This window comes from Meleagris gallopavo, chromosome 9 (genome assembly GCF_905368555.1).
Source record: "Meleagris gallopavo chromosome 9, MGAL_WU_HG_1.1, whole genome shotgun sequence".
Taxonomy (NCBI): Eukaryota; Metazoa; Chordata; class Aves; order Galliformes; family Phasianidae; genus Meleagris; species Meleagris gallopavo.
In genome coordinates, this window is record NC_139412.1 from 7,657,660 (window position 1) to 7,684,109 (window position 26,450).

A 26,450-nucleotide genomic window follows, 5' to 3' on the forward strand; every position below is an offset into this window, starting at 1 on the left:
AAGGTGTTTTATGAGTTTTTCCTGGTGCTTTTATGTTCTTATCATTTGTGAACATAACAATTGTTAAGATCGCATTAGTGAGAAGGGAGATAAGTTCAGCCTGTGGAGCCCTCTTCCACCCAAAATACTGTAATTCAGCAGTTACACAAACTTGAGGGCAATGTTGTAAGCCCTGCAACATATTTGTTCTGGTACTTCATTTTTCCCAACTACGTTTTCAGCCAGGACCTTCTTAATAAATGCAATAACTGCAGACTGTCATTTTGAAGATTTTATTATGAAAGTGATGAATTTGTGATTCAGCTACCTCAAATTGCTATGGAGGTCTTTGTAATAGGTCAACTTCATAATTCAAGCTTCTACTAACTATAGTCTTCTAAAAAAATCTTATCAGTTCATTATTTTGTCTCCTGCTCAGGTTTTTCTTTAGATGTTGGATATCCCACAAATGCACTTCCATTGGATTCAGATTTTCTTTCTACAGTGTGGAGAGCAGAAAAATGATGCCAATGTTTAATGATGTTTGCTCAGTTGTTTTTTTTCTTTTTTTTTTTTCCTTTTATTTGGTGTTTTTTGTGTGTACATAATACACATTTCAGTTGTAGATTTCCAACTGGAAGCTGTACCAAAATATGTTTTCATTATGTAACACAGCTGACCATCTTCTAATTCAACTTCTACAGCCCTCATTTGGCATTTTTGCACTCAGCTATGGGAAACTTCTCTGTGAGTGAATATACTCTAAGAATTTCGTAGTCATAACATGACAGAGTAACAGCATTAAAATATTTAGCACTTGATTAGCTGCATCTAATCTGCACTGTATCATCTGTCATTTATTTTCTGCAACAGGTGCAATGGTCAAAAGTCTATATCACTGTATTGTATTTTTCTGTCTTGAAAATCTTTTTTTTAACCATCATTAGACCTTTGTATTTCATAATCACTCACTCTCCTGCTGCTTTTTGGTAGATTTAGAATATTTCTTAAGAATTGAAACTTTTCTTTACAATTTCTTTTTTTATGTGCCAATAACATAAACAGATGCCACAAAACAGCCTAAATTCAGCTGTGAATGAACAACATTTTTACTGTTTGTGATACTACTGCCTTGAATTCTGCAACAACTGAGGCTAAATCAAAACACTTTCCATGTGACTTATTAAAATACTGGTTTTCTGAATAAATGACAGTATTCTTAACCTGACACTAGCTTTGTTTTGTCAGTAATCTATAGCTTATTGCTTTGAGCAAAATAATTATTTCCCTTGATTTCTAAGTGAGTAACAGAAGTTTAAAAAAAAAGAAAAAAATCAAAACTGTATTCAGTAAATGAGTTTGTTTTTTCACTTGAAGCATGGGATTAATCATCAGGTTTTCAGCAAAGAGGAAGCCTGTAAAGATCAGACAATGGGTCAAGGAGGTGTGGGTAGGGGGTGTAGGAGGACCATCTCCCAGTATAGAAGGTTAAAACAGAAGCTGCTTAATATATGTGTATTTTTAAAAAATCATATTTTCATTTTTAAACTGAATATGAATTTTGCAAATAGTAATTAGTGATTCATTAAGAAGCAGGAGATAGAGTATCTATCAAATTAAATGTAGAACCTTTCCATTGGTCTGTGATTCTTTTCAGTGCTCGTGCTATCAAACAGAACTATAAAATACTACATTTCTAAAACTCTTAGCAGTGAGCCATTTTATTATATAAAGGACATATTTACATCAAAATAAAAATTACAAGGATCGTTTTAAATTTATCTGAGAGCATAAAGGGGTCCTCATTTGCAATAAAATGTTCTGAGAATGAGTAATGGTACTGTTTAGATGAGATTCTAAAACCCTTTAGGATTATTCAACTTCCATTTAAATTATGTACTAACAGATAAGGCTGCTATCAGAATCAGATTTTTTGCTGCTTACTGATTCCAGACAATTCTCCTCAGAATGGTGTCTTCAAGCTTTCACTTACTTAATGATTCATTGTTGTAGTCAAGAAGAAAAAAAAGAAAAAAAAAAACACAAAATAATCATACTTCAAGTTTTTAAAAGTAAGACACTTGGGATCTAAAAACTGCAGCAATAAATTGAGTATTGTAGTTTTTCTCTTTTCCATAAATTGCTGCCGTAACGTTGAGGTCTTAAGTGATGTCATTGAAGGGACAGAAGGGTGCCAGCAGACTGTCTTTGAAATAAGTCCTAATGAGACCCAGCCACAGCTGTTAGAGAGGGCATTTTGTATTTTGTCAGGAACCTGAGCAGCTTTTGGATCATACTATAGTTCTCAGTCTACATAAATTGAGCTTTAACTCAAGAGGAAAGCACTGAATTGTTCTAATTTAGCAAGAAGGAAAAATTCCGTTCAGTCCTCAACAGAAAACACACAACTGACTGACCACATAAAACAAATGGGAGCTGCTAGTCCAGATCTCACAGAGGCTGGGTAGGATTTATAGGAACTGCCACATAACTACATACTAAGTGTAGATGTTCAGGGGCTCTGTGAGGGCCCTTAATGCACCAGCACTTGCATAGCTACACCAGCCTTGCTGTTTCTCGCTGACCTGATTTTCTTTCCTTGTAGAGCAATGGGATGTATGAAAATGAAAAAAAATAAAAAGTGAAGGCTTCCTTAAGACACTCCATCCTCAACTTACGATTGTCCAGAGGTCTTTTTTTTTTTTTTTTTTTCCTTCAAGTATCTGTCTCAAGGAAATCTCGGGAAAATAAAGTCCACGGGAAATAGGTTTCCATTTAAAGTTTCCCAATATAGAGGAAAGCATATGCTCATAGAAATGCGTCAGTGCCACCACTGAATATCAATAATGCATTGCAGCAGGTGCTGCAGGCTATGATAGTTTCAATATATTTGAACAGTCAGCTCTGCCTTTTCTGAAGGGAACTCTGAATTATGGATGGGAACAAACTATGCTTTCTGATGGCAACATTTCAATAAAAGAACAAATACTATTCTTCAGAAACAGAGTCCATTGTACATAGTTTTCTGATGAGACATTAGAAAATGCAAATTTGGATAATCTGTGGATAATTTATATCAGACTGTGTTCTATCATTTTTCTTATGTAGATGTACATGTCAGCATTAACCTTCTGTTAAAAAGACTTCAGCTCAAAAACTTGTTCTGCAGAATTTAAAATGTATAAAATGGTCACAAACCAGTGACTAGTGCTATGAAGTAATTCATAGCAGTCAGGATGAATTTGTATTATCATTTAGCTGGGGGTTGCATTTCTTTAAAAGAAAAGTTGCTTTTATTTGTACAAGTGGACTGCTGTGTTTCATAAAATAAACCTTTCTAGAAGAGGATAGAGAAAATCCTTTAGAGAATCAATAATTCTGATCTACCTTTAGTTGCTTCCATTTTCTTCCTGAAATACATACACTGAATGTATATGTATTGAATGTGGTTACATATGAATCTTGTAACTACAGCATGCCAGGGCACTGAGCATGGGATTGAGCATAGCACCAGCCCTGTATTAACTGTCCTTTTGCCTCTGAGGCTTTCTGTAATATTTTTGAAAAAGGAGTTTGTTTCACAGTTGGAGTACAATAAGAAAGAAGTAAGGATGAAGAGCAATCCTTTACAGTGTTATTAGAAATAACACCTATTTATAATTGTTATTCTCAGACATTGCTAAGATATGTTATATCAAATTAATTAGGAAAAACAACAAAATTATAAAAAATTCTTTCAAAGGCTTTTTGTGTATAAAACATCTCCCAAAATCAGGCATAAATAGGAATTGAAAAAAATATGTTTGGAAAAGGGCTGAAAACTGCCATGCTATAGCTCTTGGAAGATATCACAAAGATTTAAGCAGCTACTTAATTTGTGTCAGCAGCTGTTGCCTTCAGCATGTTGAAACAAGCCCTATCTTTGGTGATAGTGAGTGATGCATTTGATGTATATTCATTATCAGTCTGTCTTAGAGATATTTGGAGAAAACAGTATTACACATAAAAAGATTAAATAGGAAAAGCTTTAATTTTCAGTAAGAATAATGATTTTAATCATTAAGACAAGATGTATGGGTGATAAGACACATAGAAATGGATCCTAAAATCTGTAATGTGAAGACATTGCATAGAAAACTCATGCTGAAATCAGGGGACTTTGATAATTTCTCTCCCACATTTCTGAGTGGTTTAATCTGTGAAATGACTAATCTCCTGTCAGTTTTGAGTACAAACAACAGAAAGATGTCTGCTTAGTACATTTAAGTGTTGGTCTGACTTTGCTAGTGTATCTGGGATTTAGAGTAAATTGTGCAGGATAAGCGTACAGATTGAATTACACAAAGCGTATGTAAAAATAAGAAAGAAGGCAAAACTGATGCTTGATCCATCGTGTATCCATGTTGTAAAATATAATGATAAAATCTTATCAATGTATCCAGTTGATCTTATTTTTCTTAGTATTGAGTAGATGGTGGTCTGCTATGGCTTGCATTAAAAGGCAGTGTCCTGAACTGAAAGGTTACTTTGAGATAAAGTTATTGTCTTTATTAGTGTGGGATGAGTCAAACAGAAATGTGCAAAATAAACTTACTAAAAGCACAATGTTATGAAGGACGATACAGAGACAGCCTGGAACATAAGTAATACTGGGTAAATTTAAACAATATTAAATGTGAATTCCCCAGTTCCATACTTATAATAGCACTGCTGAATCTTTTGGGACACCATAAATTTAAAACTATCACCTTTTTTCTTTGCTAAAATATGTCATTATCTACAAATGAAGTAAATTGAAGCTATTTTATACAGATCAAATATTGAAATTTCTACTATTATCCTTGTTCCCCATTGTAACTCAATGTAGGTCTCTTGATTATCGTTTTCATTAGCAGCAACTACTGAGAAAAATTAGGGTGAAAAATTACAGAATTCGTTGTTTCACGAGTGCCAATACTGCTATTGAGACAGCAGGCAGGTGCTGGCTCTTTTGGTACAGGAGAGACCTTCAAGTCATAATGGTCGAAAAGTGAAAAGTTTATAATAATAATAAATTGCTAGTGTAAGTACCAGCTGGAGTTCAAACTTCTGATGCCAGAATATTTTTCTTAATTTATGGTTAGATGGCATGGGTTGAGGTTTCTTTGTAACTGGTCTTTTATAATTAGAATCAGTCACTTACATGCAGTTTGCATTTAGAGTGTTTGTTCTGGGCTTCGCATTACCAGAGCAGGGTGAATGGAAAGAGAATTCAGTGAATTAATTGACAGGAGCTCTCTGACTTGACTTTCATAGTATGGTGCAATAGACTTTGATTTCTCTCTTGATTTATGCAAGTGAAAACTTTCTCTCTCTCATTTATTTATTTTTTTAAATCATTTTTTGTTCATCCTTAAGTAAAGGGAATTTTTGAGCCCTGCAAGTAGGGTGTGCAGCCATGACTTGTCTCAACGTCAATCAGATGTTAGAAAAAATAGAAACAACCAGTATATTTATGAGATCAAGCATATTAAACCACAGGATTCCCTACATTTGATCATTGCATGATAATATTTTTTTTCCTCACAGGAATTACGAAGGACCTGAAGGAATGAATGGCAAAGCATAAAGGTACTCTTTCCTCCTGTATGATGGGCTCAAACTGAGCTATTTTTGTTGTACTGGCCAATAATCACAAATTAATAATTAGTAGACAATATGTTTCATGAAAGTCTTTATTTTCTTGTAATGCTGGAAGACAAATGAGGCAATTTATCCTATTCCTGCCTCCACCTCTAAGAAAAAAGGAATGGAGGATAGTCATTGAGTTGTCTTGGAAGAATTAGTGTCATACTAATAATTAGTTTGGCTATGATAATTATAACAAAAGGGATGTAACGGTAAAATTATTCCACAAATACTGACAGAATTCCGCATCTTGATCGTATACAAAAAATGAGAAAAAACATTATCTTTGCATAACTGTCATCTGTTTGAGCAGTTCTGATACGCTTTATTTTGACCTATTTTCTGATATGCTTTCTTTATCAGAGTGCTGATAATGAGTATTTGTATTCATGGTTTGGCTGTATGACTAATTGAAGAAATTTGTAATCTTCTTGTCTCATGTTCACATTACATTACATTGTTTTATATTAAGTACATTGCCTCTTTTAATCTGTGGTTTACAGATGCTTATTTCTTTTCACATTCGTGGTAGTATTATCCTATTAAGGATATTTATGATTTATTGTTGTCTTTGTAAAGGCCTTATCACAACAATATGCAATGTCACGTTTAGTGGCAAAAATACATTTGTTTTACAAATATGAAGTGTGAAAGGCTATATGAAATATGAAAGGGTATATTGCTAGCTTTACAAAATGCTCATCAATAAGACAATTATTTTAGATTTTCCTTCTAGCCAGATGGTGGTTTCATGGTACCAAATATAATGACTATAGCTATACTGCTGTACAGGGCTTGAACTCTTGGAACTTCAGTATGCTGCTGCCATCACTGGGGACAGTGCTGGTGAGAAAGATCTGAAAATACAATTTACAATGCAAATCTGGTTCAGTGTTTGGCCTGACCTGAGACTGAATTGAATTTCACTTACAAAGCCTCAGACCAGCTTGTTGAGGGACACGGGCACTTGTACCGAGGAATAGGCACCAAATACGCTTCTTCACTCAGCTCAGATACAATTCTTCACTCATCTGCCACCTGAGAAAGCCTTACTGTTTTCTCTGTTCTAGCAAAAATCAATCTAATTTGGGAAGACATTATGGCATCAAATTTTGCATTTAAAAATCTCTTCCACCCACTCAGCAGAAAGTGGAGGCAGCTACCTGAATTCTATAGGCAGCTCTTCTGGAAATTGCTCTTACCAATGCAGAGTGTTTTTTGGCAATTTGAACACTATTTCTTCTCCCCCTCAATTAAAAGGGGACTAAAAAGTAGTATAAAATGAAGAACTAAGAATTTTGGATATGGAAAGGATTTTTCCAGCTTCATCTAGGGATACAGGGTCATCTGTAGGTAGGTGCTGGGTTTGTCAGGGATGTTAGGGTCCAGTACTCAGCTGAAAACCAGCCAACTGTGGCATTTTAATCCATTTATGATCTTGATGGTGACATCAGTTATCCACTTAACTGTTTCTGTTAGAAGTTCTCTGTTTCTCAAAATTACTTGGAAGAAAAAAAAAAAAGTTCACAGGAACAAAAGCTAAAATGACACCAAAATGATTTTCGTAAGGATTGGTCCAGAGGAAATGAGTAATTGTTTATAAATTGGGTATATTCAGGCCTTAACATTATTTACTATTTCTAAGCTCAGCAGATATGACAGTACACTGGGAAATAATCATTCTAATCAGGAATGGAAAAGTGTTTAAGAAATTAGTTAATTTTTTCTTCAATTGTTTTTAAAAAATGCATATTATTTTTAGGTGATGTTTAAGCATCTGAAAAAAAAAGATAAACTACAACTGTGTAATTAATATGCAGCAGAAAATATAAACTTCTTATAAACATCTTATCTTTTTTTTTATTACCTTTTGACTATTGGCAAGAATAATAAAGTATAAAGAAAAGTGACTGAAATAATCTAAGTTCAATCAGGAAATGTGGCACAAGTGTCTAGTCATTCTAACTCTTTCCCAGAACAGAAAAGCAAAAAAGCAAACCATGTAACTCAGTATAAATCATTTACAGCAATGACTGTCCCCTAAGATTCAGTCAGTTTTCAGGAGGTGTCAGATAGCAGAATACTAATACTGATTTATAATACAGTTCAGTGTCGGATCTAGGTAAGTATATGCTGCTGAATAATAATCACACATGAGGCTACATAATCTCAGGAGATTTTCTTCTGTTATCTTCAACAAAGCATGTTTAAATTGATACGAAAGGCATGGTTTGGTCCTATCCTTAGAACTGCTTAAGTTGCTATAGCTTCACTTAAAAAGAAAAGCATAACCTTCTGTTAAGATTTCTTCTGTGTAGCGATAAAATTTGCTATATTATCTGTGGAAACTCCTACTGTAATAGCATTTTCAAACTACAAGGTAGGTCCACTTCCACTGGCCATTGTCCTTGCCATTTGAGGTCTACGAGCCCCTTCATCTTTACATATGTCTGCATAGGTGAAAAAGCATTTGTTGTTTTTCCTGGGGGGAAGGGGAAGGGAAAGGCTTATTAAAAGCCTTTCTTTAACAGCCCGCATAACAAATAATTAGGCATTTTTATTTTCAAGGAAAGACTGTCAAGCAGAATAAGTTCTGTATCATTTTCTATGTTTGTCAGAATATCATCTCAGGCAAGATTTTGAACATTATAAATTGAACTTATTAACAGAAGATTGTGCATTGAAATATTAGTATTCTAAGAGTCAGTGTGTAACAGATGCTTTATAAAATTAAGCGTTTGGGCAGATTTCAGAATTGATCAAAATACTATTAGGTTTTCACTAAATCTGAAGTTTCAGCAGACTGCGAGGGCAAGAATTTCTTTGTAAAATTAGTTCTGTGCAGCCATTGGTTCTTTTTTCTTTGTCTTAAAGCAGTGAAGACCAACAGATTTTTAATTAGCATTCACACTTAAATTTGGTCTGAGTTAATGATCAGTGAGAGTACCAACTGCAATTGTCATCTATTTCAGTATGTGACAGAAGACGTTTATTCATAACTTGTCACCAAAGGTATTTGTTGTTTGGAGTACTTGAGGACAGACGTTTAATAGTCATCTACCTGGAAGAGATTAAGTCAGAAAATACAGTTTGGAAAAATTTTTGTTTTGAGTAACAAGAGAAAGCTGTGATTTTCTAAAAAATAAAAATAACGGCACATCACGTGAATTGTAGTTTGTAGTTTCTAGGTCAGTAGGCACATCAAAAGAATTGTACTTACAAATTTAGCAGTTATATGGTATTGTCATTCTTCTAAAAGGCAATCTGAAATTCTTACACAGAAAAGTTATATGTTGTATGCAATAATTTTCATACAGTTCTGTGCAACGATAATAAGTTTCAAACTGTTCTGAAATGAATCTTGTGCAATTGCTCCTTGCAGAACCTCTGTGCAAATTTATAATATTATGCAAAATCTTGTTATGTATTCAGTTTAGCAAACTTTGTCAGAAGATACAATCTGTGCATTTTTTTTATGTATTGATTTATGGAAACTATTAGCTGCATTATTGTCACTATAAGATATGGAGGTGGTGAAAAGAGTACCCCAAGGTGAGGCAGTACGATCAGTGTTGCCTTTCCTTTTGCCTCCCTTAACAGGGCTATTCTTAGAAAACAGTCTCTATATAACAAAATTATGTTAAGAAGCTTTGGAGATGCCCCAGTTTTCTTATAGTTCTTGGGATATTTAAAATGTTACTGTGACCTTCATTTACCAATATTTAGTGTATCAAAACAAATATGTCATTAATATTTTGCCTCTGCAGTAGTTTTCATACTGTAACAGAATTATCTAGAATTTGTACTGCAATTCACTTCATGGATAGCTTTGTCGCATTGTGACTTAGTTCCTTGGGGTTATGTTGTTTCATTCATCATATGCTGGAATAATTCTCTCCTGGCACTTAATATGCTGTGACATTTGAGGAGAAAACTGTCTTTATTTATACTGAGAAACAACTGGGAATATCCTACTCAGAATAACTTGCTTTGTAGTCTATCCTTTTACTTATCCATATCCTTTAAGTAGGAGAGTAGTTGTCACTGTCTCCCTGTTCTGTAAGTGTTCCTTAGCCCTTATTGTTGTTCTTTAGTAGACATTTCATGGATAAGGGGAACTGTGTCTTTAATGTTTAGAAATTATTTAGGCCTTCAAATATGCTAATTAGTGACTTTACACCTCGAGATTTTCATTTAAATAATGAGCTTTTATGGACTCAGTCTTCACCAAATGTCAACTTGTCCTGATGTCCCACATCCTGAATAGGTATGTATTCAGGTCTCTGAGATCTCATATTTTTGTCAGCTAAAGCACACGTAGGCAGACAGCTCCCTGTTGACTAAGCATCTAGGAGGCTCATGTTCAGTTGTTTACTCCAGCTGTGATGAACAGCTCTGAGCAGGCTTTCTGTTTCATCAAAATCCACTTAAAGGAAAATCAGAGTACTGGGGGCTGGGGGCTCTCAGTTACTGCTCCTCAGCTATGAAACTCCCTGTTTTTCTGTCTGTCTGATGCATTGTCGTCTTACCACTGCAAAGTGCCAGACATTTCTCTTTGTGTGAGCCTCTCCTCTATTGTGACTGCCAAATGGCCAACAGGACAGAAAGGGGGAGAAACACATAAGAGAAAGTAATATAATATTATGAAAGATACAGATAAGGCTCTTTTTTCACAATAAATAGCATTTAAAATTTGTATTCCTGTTGTCTATGCAAAAACAGAATGTCCAGGTCAAAATGAATAAGCGTTTCTAAATTGTTTGTTCTAGAGCAAGTGCAGTCACTGAGTTCCATTACAGCTGAGAGATTTTTTTCCACCAAAAATCAAAACATTTCAAAATTGTATTTGATTATATAGGACTTTTAAAAATCTTTTTGACTTAATGATTTGAATTGTGATTGTAAAATTACTTAATTATTTGCCCTTTTCTCATGATCAAATTAGATTACTTTATTTATTGTTCTTAAAATCTACTGGTAATATGTGTGCATAGTAGTTGGGTGCCAAGGTTCACTTCTTTAGAGTAAGTAGATTTTTTCACAAAATTTCAAGCCGATTTGCTTCATGTAGATAAGAAGTTATGTTGTTGTCTTCTCACCTTCATCCTAATTGAAGCTGATTTTTCTTACTTCCTTTCAACTTGGGTGGGAATACACTATTTAGAGTATATATGCAACCTGTCTATCTAGAATATCTATGAATATCTGAATACCTGAATATTTATCTGTCTCCTATTGGACTTGTGATTATAGGTGCACTTAATAGCTCTGAAAATCAGACCTAAATAATTCCTTATAATGCCAGATCTCCGGGAAAGATAATTTAGAGAAAGGCTTGAAAATGTGACATTTAAAACTAGTCTCCCACTGAGCAATATTAGCATTACCTTTGAACACAACTGTGGTTTATTATACATGTATTTGACAACTTCTCCCTAAAAAAGTAGTTTGATTGTGAAGCTGCATTTCAGCATACTACTATGAACTCCTCCATGTTTTTATATTCTTTCCTTTTCTCCATGTTCACAGATTCCAAATAAGAATTTAGAGTTTTTCATTTAAATAAAAATAATACTTGACACTCCCTCAAAACTCTTCACCAAATAATCTTTTCTACCTATCTGGTTATACAGAGAAACCAAGATGTAGAGAGAGAACTTGTTAGCAGTCTGTAGCATCACAGTAGTTAGCATTGAATTTAAGATTAAAATAACACTTGTAATGTGCAAATCTGTGCTTGGACGAAAAGCACAGTAATTCAGGAAATCAATACTTCACTTTCACTGTGTTAGTGCTTCAGCTGAGATGCCGACTAATGCTGCTTTCCTGTATTTTCTGGGAAGAGTAAGTTCATGTTAGAAAGCATCTGTGTCAGGTGGTCTATGCACATTAGAAAGGTGTGTGGAAGAACTGGGTTCTAGGAAATGCCTGAGCTTTTCTGCATTATATGGAGGTGAAATCAAGTCTCATCTTGTGGACTGAGTAGCTGCTTGTTAGTTAGCTTGTTAGTGGGCTTGGGAGGTGTGAAGGTCTGCCCAGAGAAGTTGTGGATGCCCGGTTCCTGGAGGTGCTCAAGGCCAGATTGGACAGGGGCCTGGGCAGTATTAAATGGGGAGGTTGGTGGCCCTGCATGTAGCAGGGGGTTGGAGATTCGTGATCTTTGAGTTCCCTTCCAACCCTGGCCATTCTATGATTCTGTGATTCTGTGAGGTGTCCTGGGCAGTGTGATTCTCCTGATTCTCTGTGCTTACTTTGTGCTAGCTTTGTGCTAGCTTTGATTTGAATAGTATAGCAGCCTGACAGCATGAACTGTGAGCTTTTTAGATGGAACTAAAATAGGAGGTGTCATGCAGGATGAGACCTAATGCATTCCAGTACAAAACGACATTCAATTTGGGGGCTGTATTTGCTAGTATAATCTGAAGTTCAGCATTTCATTATGAACATATCTAAATCATTTTGATTTCTTTGTCTGTGGAGCAAGGTCCTCAGCACTGTTTCATTCTGTATATCTCCTCTGGACTGTACTACTTGCTGATGTAGTCATGGCTGCAGAATTTTTTCTTTTACTTAATTTTCCTTATGCAGTGATGATATTAGTGTCTTTTGTGCTCATGTGGAATTAAAGCCTATAATAATAGTAGCATTTCTTTCAAGATAATTTAAGATTTCTGTCCACTACATTAATTTCTAATATAGAGATATGTTCTCTTCATATGATTTACTAAACATACCATTAGTAAAAATGACAAATGTAAGTTACTGCTGATGCAAGAGGTATTATAGGGGAGATTACGATTGTTGAAAAATCCTAATCCCCTGTGTCTTTCTGAAACAACCTAAAATCTTGACTGCTCAATGATCATTCAATTTTAAATAATAATTTTAAAAAATCCACTAAAACCACCTTTTACTATTTCATTTCTCATACACTGAGAACTTGATAAAATCATGTATGCTCAAATAGATTAGTTATGTAGAAAAATAGATTGCACAGATATGTTAATTTAAATCTCAAATCACTTCCTTTATTTGATCTGTTACTGATACAATGGATATTATTTTGTATTGTGGTTGAGTCTGTCTCTCCTAAGGTATCTCAGTTTGGCCAGAATCAACAATAAATTTTACATTTTTATTATTATTAATCTCTTAAGTTATGTTGTTCTTTTCCTTCTTAATATATGCTTCTCTCTTATTACACTGTCATAGCCCATATTGTCAATTAAGATCAGACAAGGAATTTTACATAGTGGAAAGAAACAGAAGTAACAATCAAATATAAAGAGTTCAAGGAAAACGCTCAGGGAAAATGGAGTCATCCATGGTACCAAAGGGAGAGGTAAAGCTTATAGCATAGACATTAAAAAAGCTTTGCAGTATCAGGCATCTATTTCTTTGCCCATAACCAGAGAAGGAAAGTTGCAGAATGCTATAATGGATCAACAAAAAAAAACGTAAATTACTTGCTGGTCGGAAAAATAGATTTTATTTTGAAGAATTATTTTGTTCTCTAAGAGGATAGATAGAGGATAGACAGAGAATATCTAACCACTGGTAGCAGAGATGAAAATATTAATACATAGAGAAATATCTATAAATATGAAACCTGATGTTTAGCCCTGTGGGAGGATGAAGTTGAAAATTCTTTTAAAAGGCTTTTTCTAGGTAATAATGTTAATACAGTTGTAGTAATTCTTGAATTGTTCTGTACCAAGTAACTTATCAATTTAAGTCAATTGTTTAGTAGCAAAATGCTTGGTTATAGTGATCATTCTTATATGATAGTTACCATCTCCTTGGGACAGGAGCATAAGTAGTTGTACTGATGTATTAGAAAGCTCAGAAATTCTCTACTTGATGAGATTAATGGTTTGTCTGCCCAGTGTAGTGCTCCTAACTATGGCAGAATGACATACTATTAGAGGAGGGCATGTGAACCTCACTGCAGTCTATCTCTCTCTGGTCCTACAGCATTTACTGTCAATTGGATTAGGATGTAGGAGGGTATGTTCATCCTTGTCTGCTCTCCTTAGCATTCAGACTGGTCATCAGTGCCCTGGAGCTGGTGCTGCTAGCTTCTTTTAAGTGTCAACAAGAGGACAGACTTTTGTTTTCTTCTTATAAATTCACTCTGTGAACATCCTTGCATTGAAAAAGGAATGTTTTCCCTGTACTGGTTGAAGTTTTTTAATATGCAAACAGTGAAGCAACCTCTCACAGAACTGGCTGGTTTATGACCAATCTGGAAGCTTTTGAATTTGGAGAGGTTTGGACAGTACAAGAATTGAACTATGAGATAGAAATAGGGACAATTGAAAAGCAAAGGAATCTGATTGATGAATTAAAAAGCTGGAATAGCTGTGGCTTCTGTTACTGTCAAAGAGAATGAGAATTCTGCCAAAGAATGTTTCTTATGATCTAGGAGAGTTAGTAAAAAGGGATAGACCTTCAGGTACCTTTCTCCTTCTATCAATTTTAAAAGATAGTTAATATAGCATTCTTTTCTGATTCTGACAGGTCCACCAGAGGCATGTTCCATCACCGACAGACTTCATAGGTGTTCAAACAGTGCATGATGAAGGCTATAGAAACACATAATTAAATAGATATGCCTTGTAGCTAACCTCCATGCTTATGGGAAAGATCCTGTCTCAGCAAATCTGCCTCATGGCTAGGTTGTCCCTGGGCCAGGTGAACTAGCACAAGCAACATAAGATTTAATTTATCATGGCTTGCTCATGAAGTCTAATGTCTAGTGTTTTCAGCACCAGCTGATGTTTGTCTGCTTCACTCTTGCTCCTGTAAGAAACAACCTCACCCAAGCTTCTGTGGCATTCTAACACCCTGGGGGCCATGTAACTACTGCTGAATGGAAACACAGGATTTATCTTATCTTGCTGACAGGCTTATATTACTGACAGGCCTGCACTGGTAATAAAATATGCTTTTTTTCAGGGAATCAGCTGTAGAACCAAAATGACCCATACAGCTCCCCATACTCTTCCAAACTGTAAAAGAGCGTTCAGTGTCTGACTATATCTGTTTTCCTTCCTGATGAAGGGTTGCAGAAAGTTTTTGACTAAACAGGAGTCTTTTTTTCTATTAATATCTAGACAAATAATTATTTCTAATCATTATGACCTCAGGTTTGTGTTATGTGTTATCATGTTCTGATAAGCTATTTTTCTACTTCCTTGCCTCCTTTAAGTTTTTTTTTTTTCTTTATGAAGACAGACAAATCAATTATAGCCAACTATTATTTTATTGTTGATTAAAGATATTAAAGTTTTTAACTTGGAGAATGAATAATACTTACAAATGGTTCAGATGTGAACACATCTCTTCCAGGCTTTATCACTGACTGGCTCCTTCACTTGAATTTCCTGCATGACAAGTAGAATGAATAAATATTCTCTTACCACATAAACAATGTGGTGAATCTTCATAATTTAGACCTCTGTGACTTAACCAAGTTGGCAACTACTGCTTTGGAAGTGTTACTGTTCTGCTGTAAAAAATATTATTTTTCATATGTTAATATGGTTCAAAGCTGCAGCATATGCAAATCTATTGATAATCTCGTCAGAAAAAATATAGATTATTTGCTTCAATAGACTTGCAAGAGAGACAAATAACTGTTACTACATGTGTAATTAACTACCATGGTGGCCTTATGACAAGATAATTGCTATTACATTGAGAAATGTGCATTTTTCCTATATCTAGAACTATCCTACTGCTACCAGCAACCTCGCCGCTGGGATTTTTGTTTTGAATGGCGCTGTCTACCCTGACTAGTTCAGGGATCTCCCATAAGCCACTTTTGTGTAGCTACATATGTCATGAACAGCAAGAATGCTCTGAGAAGTTGGCATATCATTTTCTCTTCTGATGCTAACTATCTCAGGGATCTTTACCACAGTGACTTCAATTTCCTCTGCTTGACAGACCTTATCTTATCAAGAGCTTAAAACGTGTTTACAAACACAATGCAATCAGAGTTCTGTGCTTTAGGTGCCAAGTTATTCTGTAAGCCATTGATCTTTATTACAGAATTGCAGGGTGTTGCTAAATACGTTAGTAATTATACATCTGGGCTGTCATAGCATCTCTTGGGCAATTGCCTTTTATTCTCTGTTTGATTGATAGTTGGCTATAGACTTATTGCAAAATGAATTTAAAATCACAACACCAGCATACAAACTGGTTCAAGTTACTTATAACTATTGTTTTGTTTCTATAACTACAATTACTTAGTCATGTATGAAATGTAACACTAGTTTTTACTTCTCTGTCCAAGGGAAGCATAAAGATCTGGATTTGCAGTAAATAGGCCAACCGCCTCCTTCCTGGAGTACAATGTTAAGTAATAGCTGTCTAGTATCTGAAAGTGATAACAATTACATTGTTGACTTTCCTCTCTTGAGTCTCAAATACAGGTAGGAGTCTCAAATACTGGTAGATAATAGATTATTTCTACCAAATGTGATTATTCATATCAACTACCAAGGTTAGTTATTGAAAAAATACATTTTCAGGTTAAGAACTTCTCTCAATATGATCTGTTTCTTGGTTCGTGGACAGTAATGAGGAAAAATAGTTTCTATGAAGGTGCACAAGAAATAGGTCTGCCCTTATGAATAGGAGGTGGAAGCAAAGGCAAGACGTATATGGAAATTACTGTTTGTGTGAGAGAGATTTGAATCTGTACACCTGACCACCCCTATATAGCTCAAATCAGAAACTGTATATGCATGATTGCCATCATGACTTTATAGCTGTAGTGTACTGTATCTTATGCACAAGTGTGCTTCTGATTGCAAACTTATTGTTCATTTCATATAGAAATGAGTGAGGTTCATCTGTTTTCCATGTGTAGTTGAGTAACATTTGTTATATTTTATATGAAGTCCTGTATGTGCAAATCATAGAATCGTAGAATCACTCAGCTTGCAAAATACCTTAAAGATCATTGAGTCCAACCATGATCTAACCATACTACTGTAACTAACAACAGTCTGCTAAATCATGTCCCCGAGCATATAAATTTAATAAATATATTTGTTTAAAGGAGAACACCTTTTGAAATAAAAATTTGTTGTTGAAAGATGACTGAGATGAAAACTTTGCCTTTTCTTTGTATGCTACACATTATGATAAATCTTACACAATTAATTTCAGCTTATACTGGTATGGAACTGCAAATTCGGTTTGAAACTATTTTTAAAAGTAATGCTGCACCTCGACCTGTCCTATATTAAAATCCCACATTGGCTGCTGTACTCCTGTGTATGTTTAAATGCAACCTAAAGCATTCTTGCATGAATCTCTTAAAATATTTTTTTTCTCAATTTAATTTAGAAAATGAGTTTAAATGCTTTTGTGTTTTGCTTTCATCTGTATATTACATTTATTATCAGAAAAAACCTAAGCACAGCACCTTTTGTTTCTCTGAAGAATGGAAGCCATTAAAATTTTAACAGTTTAGAAACTAATTCACCTGTATAGAAATACTGAATTGCTTTATGGAAAGGTACAAACCTGGTTAAAATGAGAGAGATTCAAAGAGGTCATATAACTGAAAATATCAAAATTTAATGCGTAGATTCTCTTCTTGTATTAAGCAGCAAAATCACATGTTTGAAAAAAAAAATAATGTATTTTCCTTGCAAGAAGTTTGCCAAAATCTTTTAACACAGCTGCTTTAGAAGTTACAACTATATGTCAGAAAAAAACTGATATTTGTTTTGCTGGAAGCTAATGTTTGTTTAGCAGTGTGAACCTGCTAAGGAAAGGTTTTTGCATCAATAATGTAATTTTTCTTTTTTTTTTTTTTTTGGAAACATTAAATTGTTGAGAATTGGAAGGCATTATTATTTTACTTCAACTTCTTTTCTTTCTTTATCTGTTTTATGCTTATTTTTATGTCTACTTCAGCAACATGGATTGTGAAGTAATGAAGTTGAAAGGAAAACAGCCAAATAAACATCATTAGACTTTTTAGGTAACTTTCAATGAGTACAGTAATTAATTGCTCATTCATGTTCAATAGGACATATATGCATAGATTCACTGGAATAGACTATGGGAAAATAGAAGAATTCTCTTATTTTGTGAAAACAAACAAAAAAAAAAGGTATTCTGCAAAAGTAACTTGGTAGGAAAATGTAGATTTTAAAAACATTGGAATGAAAGACATATTGTTATAGGGTATATTTCCAAGAAGATTGTTTACAATTGTATTTCAGCATAAGCTGCACTAGTGTTGGTGAGCTGCCCAGATGAAAGAGTTGGCAAAAGGGGAGTGGGGTTGTTGGTGGGCCTGTTGCTGATGTGCCTTTCCCAAAGCAAGGAGACAAGGTACCTGCATGGGAAAGAGACAGTAATGCTATGAAACCTGAGAACTACTGAGATGAGAACTGAGAATTTCTATCATTATGAAATGAAACTTTTTATTTAAAAAAAACTGAAGACAGAGTACTAACATTCTTTGGAGTGCTATAAGCACAAGCATGTAGAAAGCAGAATGTAGAAAGGAGTCTGCTACAGCAAATCAGCTTGTTACCCATCAAGTTAAAATATTCTTGAATCTCTTTGGGATATAAATGTACTCACATCAATGTATCTCAATTATTCAGTGCTTCACTGAGGCTTTGAAGTCTGGCAGCAAACACTATTTTAATTTTTCTTTCTAGTCACGTGTCTTCCATAGTTATCCTTAACCTTTAATACAACTTAGTGTTTTACTCATTAAACAATGAGATTTTTCAGTTGAAAGAAGGCTGTAATATTACATACTGTAATGCGTCATGAGCCTTCTCCTAAACTGTTAATGAGTGAAGGTTGCACCTCCTTCAACAACTCTCTCCCGTGAGCTGTTAAGACAACACAGCACAGTAGATACAAGGCTGTTTCCCTGCTCACAGTAAACGGCTGTGTATGTAAAGAGGAGCTGCTCATAAGCTGCCACGGGAAGTGCAAGGTGGAGCAGCCTCCTGTCTTGGATAGGAAACGGTCTAATATTTCTATAAAGGTGAATGGGATAGTTTGAAAATAAAGAATAACCCAAAGGTTATTCTTGAGCTCCAACTATATAAACAAGAATTATGTAAAGAAATGTGAAGAAAGAGAACAGAGTAAGTCACATTACAGTTAAATGCTCATTAATTTAAACTTTAATGTGAGATCCTTCAATACAAACTGTGTACAACTATGAAATACTATTAAATATTAAGAAAATATAATTAACGTTAATAAATGCTTATTACATTTAGTGTGACGTTCTTTACAACTTCAGTTATTAAGACTTGGTAGGAAAAAGCAACTTCTGTTGGTGTAGTAAAATTATTAGATCATTAGAAGAAGCCACTCTTACACCTCTCCTCCTTCTTTTCTTGGTGAGGAAAAAGTTGTTTCTGACACTTTTCAGAGATCTTGTGTCCGATTCAAATTTTTCTTTAGCCATGTGTTCCTATGCCACTATTCTTTCTGTTTCTCTTAAAGGAACCTGAGTTTTATGAAAATTTAGAGGTTTTAAAACACCTTGTTATTCTGCCCTGTTAGTGATGTGGGCTGGGAGGGGAACATTGAATTAAAAAAAAGATGTACACTGAAGTCTTTTGAAGACTACTTTCTGTCTCAGCTGCTCAATTCCAAAGGCATCTGTTGCTCTGAGGATTTACATTCAGGAAACATTTTCAAAGTCAAATATGTTGGAATTTTGCATGTGTTCTCATTTCCATTGCCAGGTGAAGATGACCCTTTTTAGGTATTTTCCTATGGGGATGTTTCGTGCTTTCTTTTTACATTGTTGTTAGTCATTTTTCAGGATCTGACATTTATGTTAGCATCAAGGCAGATATATACTTAAAAAGAAAGAATCTGTCCTGTGCTTTGAGATCATAAAGAGATGGAAATCTTGGTTTTCAACGTTACTTATTCATTTTGGTCACATGAGCTTCAAAGAGAACACATTTGGTGGAGAAATTTTCCATCTTTATAGATTTTTGAGCCTTATTCTTTAGTGGAATCATTCAAGATTTAAAATTAAAAAAAAAAAAAAAAGAAAAGGAAAGTGAAGATATTTCAAATCTGTTATGTGGCTGTATGTACATTTCAAAATGCAAAACATATAAATGCAACTTTCCTCCTCCCCCCCCCCAAGGGAGAAGAACTATGTAAACAATGTAAAACTAATTGAATTTAAGTATGTTTCACCTTAAAAAAAGGAGGTAATTTTAAGCCTTTCTTTCCTCTCTTGAAAGCACAAATGCAGTTCTCAGATGAGTTCTGTATGAATCTTAATAGGCCTAGGGCAGTGTACTGAAATTGTTGACAATGACTAGTATAATGAAGCAATGTTGTAGCTCGGAGTTGTTTGTGGCTTACAGAAAAAAATGGGAGACAAGTATGCTGACCTTCCTACCTAGTTTTAGGTTTTCAATTCTGTTTAGTTCTATAACTCTGCTTTTCCTTTTTTGTACACACACAAATCAAAGCTCACCAAAGGCAATCTTGCATAAAGTGACAGCTGTTTGTTTAAATTATCCTAGCCTCATTGTATTTCCATCTTTCTCTGACAGACATATGTTCAGTTGGTGCATTAGAAATAGAGGCACATATTGTTTGCCATCCTGCAGTAACTGAAGACTGGACAATACCAGTTGCTCACATAACTATTTTATTTGAGATCTATTTTACAAGTGTTCTTATTTTATTCTAATCAACACAATGTGACATATGTTTGAACAAGCATTTTGATTATTTTGTATGAAGTATAATTAATTGCTCATAATAATGCTAGGGAAAAATCAACAGAACATACACACTCAAGTATGTAACAGGTTAAAACTGGAATAAGATTGCTACAGAGAGTTTTCAGGATATATGATGGTAGAGCAATTTGTCTCCATTTGGAATTTAAATGCAGATTTTATGTGGATAATAATAAAAATCTGTGACTATTCACACTGTATTGAAAAACATCAATAGAATAGCACCATCTTAAAGCGTTCATTTCTCAGACAGGGTTTGAGAATAGGTATTTTTATTTTCTCTGAAGGGTGGTAAAGTGCAGTGAATATACAAGCTATATTTACCCATGGAAAAGAAACATAGATAGCCTTTCTACCACAAGTCAAAGCTTTCTGCTCACTTCCCTAAAGGATGTAATTGTTCAACACACGGACCTAGATGCCATTCTTTCATTCTTATGAGTAGGAGTTAGTTCATACTTAATAGAATTGGAATTTGTTCTTATAGCCTAGAAATGAGTGGATGTCTCGTCCCTGGAGACATTAAAGATCAGACTGGGCCAGGCTCTGAGCGACCTGATCTAGCTGTATACATCCTTGTTCACTGTCCCTGATCTTGCAGGTGAGTTGGATTAGATGACCTTTAAAGGTCTCTTCCAACTTAATTCTATATTCTGTTAAATGTGAAGCTGAAAGGACTTCTTACCCTAAAGACTAGTGGACAGCTGAAGGGGCTACAAAAGCAGGAGACTGTAATGGAGAGTCTACACTGAAGAGAATGTGATGGAATAGTTTGAATTTAGAGCTAAGCTTTTCTCAGTCCACAAATGAAATTTTCAGACTTTCAGTCTGACTGGTTGATCTGTCTGTAGCTTAGGGCCGTGGACCACTTACTGCTTTTATTCATGCTGTGATAGCTCCACAGTGAGAACTGAAGTGAGCATTAGGAGAGAGGAAGGAGACCTTCTCCTGTCATGTCGAAGGGCATATTTCCTCTGGAATTCACTGTAAGTGTTGTTGAGCAGCTCAGCAATGGTTGGGGGCACAGATTACTTAGTTATTGCAGCATAAAGATGCAAAGTACATCCCTGCAAGTCCTGACTCACCTTATGGTCTGTCCCAGCCTCCAGAAACCAAGTCTGCAGCCAGGCCCATGCTTGGACTGTATATGAACATGTATTCCTTTAAATAGCAACCTCATTTCTTCCTTAGAACTATATTGCAATGAATACAAAACGTAAAAATGGATAATAATCAGAGTAATATTTCTGGTGTACAAATGTGGCCAAGATTTAACAGGCATTAATTTCATAGAAGGAAACATTTTTGAGGCAGAACTAGTGTAGCCAGATTTCCAGCATGATTGTGCTTTAGGTTTGATTGCTTTGGTATTTCCTCTAAGATCTTGTTGAAATTTATTACTTTAGGGAAACATCTTTAATACACCCTTCTTCAGCAGATAAGCTGTTATCTAGAAAAAGTTTATTCCCCCAAAGAGATAGAATGTTTTCTTTACTCACCTATTTATTTTCTTGTGGTAACAAATCTTGATCATTTTGAAAAATGTTGTAGAAAATATGGAAACATAAAATGCAATTTGTAGTCAAGATTGTACTGCAAGATAAATGGACTAATTGGGCATCGAGAGTAAAACTGAATAGTTATCTGTAACAGTAGCTAGTGAAAGGTGAAACATTTTTCTTTGGATCTTGAGCTTATACAATTATGAAGGGATCAGAGGAACATGCATTATTCCTGCATTACTGTAAACTGCTTTAAACTGTCTTAGCCTGTTTGGTGAGTACGATGGAGTACGATGGAGTTTCACATTATCCCAACTGCTGGAATCATTAGGATATTTTAGCACATCCTTGGGATTTGTTTCAGGCATTAGCAAGACGAATTATAGAATGTTTAACTTTAGGAGATCAACGCTGATCACTTTGAAGCCGTTGTCTGTTGCATTGGAGACAATAGGAGATACGGTAATCTTGCTCAAGCACTCTTTTTACTAATCTTTATTTTCTCAGGAAAAAGGATATTAGCAATGAACCAATTTCTTTCGATGTATATGTGTCTGTAGATAATGTTTCATTCATCAACCAAATAACAAAATTTTAGGACCTTAAACTCTAATGATTTTAATGTACTTTGTTAAAGTACTTTGTTTTCTTTCTTGACCAGCAACACACTTGACCTTTAGATATTTTGCCCTGTAATATTTAGGTATTACAAAATAAAATTAATATTTTCCAATTCTGTTTTATCATACCCTAATTCACCAGTCGTAACATTTTACCAAAAAAAAAATTATTAAAAATGCCTCTCTTTATTTCAAGATAGTAATATTGAAATCCACATAAATCATTCTGAAGAGTTAATGTTATTGTAATTCCTCAAATGACTTTTCCCATTTGTACCTTGCCTTTATGTGAATGGCCTGAACAAAATTAATAAAATAAGGTATTAAAAAATAACTGGAGTGGAACTTTGTAATAGAGCATCGCTCTTGTTGATGTGGACTACAGAATGTGTAGGAAGGTTTTTATTTATTTATTTATTGTTATTTTTAATGGAAAAGAGCAGCCTTGGAGGCTTTCTGCTTTTGCATTGCATTTCCAAACAAGAAAATTAAGTTTGAATAGTGTTACAAGCTACAAAAGAGGAATGGCAGTGTAATGAGGACAGCATGCTCAGTACTCATGCTTCATTGCTCTGAACTGAGATAACTAAAGAACAATACAGACAGTAAGGGAAAAAGCCTTCTCAATATTGTGAGGAAGCTCATTATAGAGAAAAGAAAATAAGGAAAACAAGATTAAGGAAAAATCTACATGGGATTATAAAGATTTGCACTGAACAACAACAAGAAATCCAATTCTAAAAGCTCCATTTGAAAAGAACTCTTCTGTACTTAGAATGTCAGACTACTCATCTAAACAATTTACTCCTTTTTATAAACAAAACCAACCACTGAAGTTTAGCTTGGAATATCAAGGGGACTGTTTTCCACATTTTGAAAGTGTTTTTGTTGGGGGAAATCTGCTGCATACCAACAGCTCAAAATCCAAGGGTTGTGTGATAATAAAAATAATTTCTTTATGCCTTTTACCCCCTGATGTTACTTTTTAAAAATTATTTTTATTTATTCCAGTGTGCTTTTCATTATCAAGTTCTTTTCAGAGTTGGGAATAGCATCACTTGGCATAAAAAATGTCAAGATAATTAGAAATCTTTTATAAATATAGTGGCTTATTTTCTTGTGGGTTTTTGTTTTTGAAATTATTTCTTGAAAAAACATTTTCCTATGTGGTAGATTATAAAATTTCTTAGATTAAACTTCTGCCCTTCTTTAGTAGCATGATAAGACTTAATTAGTGTGAATAGTAAGATTGAGTAGAATAAAAATCTTAAAGAAAATATAATGATCTGTTGAATTTTTTGTGGAAAGTCTTAGTAAATGGTGAAAATCAATACTGTTTTACTATTTAGTAAATTAAGTCTGAAAACTAAATAGAAATGATCAGATTTATAATGTTACTGCAATGTGTACATACTAGATTATCTGTTATCTGTTTTCACCTTGTATTGTGTTCTGGAAATACTAATATCGCTAATAATTATTCATCACTTCAGCAATCCAAAAATCCATTCATTAGTAACAGCATTTCCTTCACTGTTTGTGACAAAAAGAAAGAAAAAAAGATTGTTCCCAAACAATTAGATTTAATTTTCATTTGTTTTTCTCTACTAACATCTATTTCATTGCTCTCTAGAGAGAGTCTGTGAACTATGCAAAAGAAAGGCTTGAAGGGAGTAGAATAAGGAGCTCTGGGAAGTTTGCCCAAAAACATCAGGATTCAGCGGTTTCTCATTTAGTTTTAAAGTTTTCAATAAGAAAATACCTTTTCTGACCAGTGAAATGAATACTGTGTCTACCTCTCATTTTCCACATTTACCTTATATTCAGTTCTCTTGAATATTTATTGATTCCTATATTCCTAATATTACCATTCTGAGACCCTTTCATGTCTATTATGTATATTTTGCACAGTTTGATTTTCAAAAATCAATATAGTATACCTAAATAGATGTTTCTACTTTCTGCTTACAAAACAAAAGCAAAAACCCAGCGAGATTACAGTGTAAAATGAGAAAAACACAAAACAATTTTTATATGTGCATGGTTTCTTACAACTTGTTTTGAGGATGTTACTAAATTAGCTGTATTGTAAATACAATACTGTAAAGTTGTCAGAATCCCCTTTTTAATCAGGAAGATTAGCTTTCACAGTTAAAATAAGACATATAATTATTTTGATGCTTTTCCAAAAATTTCATTTGTCAGGGAAAAAATGGAATGCCAGCACTCTTGAAATGCTTCTCAAATGCAATATTTTGCTACTTTACTTAATGTTTTTAGCACTACATGCATGTTATGAAATGAAACAAAATCATTCATTTGGAATGACTTTTCTCTAAATTTCCACATTTAGTTCTATACAGAGCCCTGAGGGAGTTACTCTGTATTCACTTCTTTCATACTTTTAACCTTGAATGACAAGAGGAAAAAGTAAACTTACCAAATCTGTGTATGACAGTGGCCTGGAAGGGCCTGCAAAAAAATTTGGAGGACAAGGTTACAATTTAAATTAACCTTCATAAATTGAAAAAATGATATGAATCACGCAGATAACATTCAGTAAATAGAAGTGCAAAGTATCACAGCTGGCAAGGAGAAATGAAAAGCACAAATACAACATGAGGGAGTATTGAGTAGACAACACTAAACTAAATGTAGGAGTCAGTGAGTCATAACTGAATCCATGTCAGCTATGAATACTGTGTTTAGCTGTATCTTGAAAAGATATATTAGTCTTGAGCTCTGCAAGTAGAGTTTTGAATAGCTGTGTATATTTAGTGCAGAAAACACAAAATAAAAGTAGGCTAATAAGTCTTCCAAGCTGCTGAAGTGTTTTACTAAAGAAGGAGAATCAAGTACTCTTCATGACCTTCAAGGGTAGGATTAATTTACATTAAATGACATTTAGAATAGTGATTAGGAAAGTCCTTATACCTCAGAGAAGATTAGTGTTAGAATATGTTACTTAGAAAAGTTGTGGTTTTACTGCCAGTGTGTCTTTAAGAACTGATGAAATATAATAATGAGAATATGGACAAATAATCTTTTGCATTCCGTTCTAGATCTATATCTCTTTTCACAGTTTTATGATCTTTAAATTAAGCTCAGAATATTCATAATGGTTTTTTTGACCTTTTGTTCTATGCACTTGTTTCGTCTTCTGCAGTCCTATTTTAATTCTTGCAAAATTTGTTGATAGTTTGATATAACTTTTCCTACTTAGGAAACTTTCCAATAGTGTGAGCACTGTTCACAGTTAAATCCAAGATGCAGTTCAGGTCAGGAAAAAATAAAGCCCCATAATTGTCCTCCCCACCCCAAAAATCTTTATTTTATTTGTTCTATTTAATTACACGTAATGAAAATATGTTATACTGAAAAAAATTACCACTCAATTGTGACAGGCAGTTGTACTCGTTTATCAGACTTCTGCAGACAAAAATAAGCAAATCTAATCAAATGAATGTGGAATTTCTAATTTACGTTAAATTATAAGAACGTTAATTATAAATTTATCTGTACTACTATTGATAATGCAAGCATTAGAAATACTACCATGATTTCTTCAGATAAATCTTCTTTTAACATGACTTTTTTCAAAATATGATACCTCTGTTGCAGTTGAAGCTTTTCACTGCTCTTCCATGTACTCAAAAAGCATCAAAGGTGTCTTTCACATTCAGTTGATTAATAATGGGCTTATAGAAATGAAACACGTTCTGGAATTTCAGATGTTGAACAATGGCTTTCTCTGTTCTCCAAACACTTGCCAGTTAAATTGTGAGTGATCCTACAATAGTCAAATCCTTTTGATGTACTCATGCCATTGAGTTCATTTGCTGAAGTCGCATCTGTCTGTCATGTCCCTTTTTACTGGGCAGGAAGCCCTGTGCTGGACACTGCAC

The 26,450-nt window shown here is 34.3% G+C and overlaps 1 long non-coding RNA gene across 5 annotated transcripts in view; it reads left to right on the plus strand.

The window, feature by feature from the left end:
* LOC104912170 (uncharacterized) overlaps window positions 1-26,450 on the plus strand; it is a 163,250-nt gene that overhangs the window by 131,598 nt on the left and 5,202 nt on the right. For 3 of the 5 annotated variants that reach the window (XR_014885022.1, XR_014885023.1, XR_014885024.1), the window contains exon 7: window positions 5,548-5,589. The exons of the other annotated variants lie outside the window; for them this stretch is intronic. This is a non-coding gene — a long non-coding RNA (uncharacterized LOC104912170). The remainder of the gene's footprint in view (window positions 1-5,547; window positions 5,590-26,450) is intronic. 5 annotated transcript variants of the gene reach the window in all.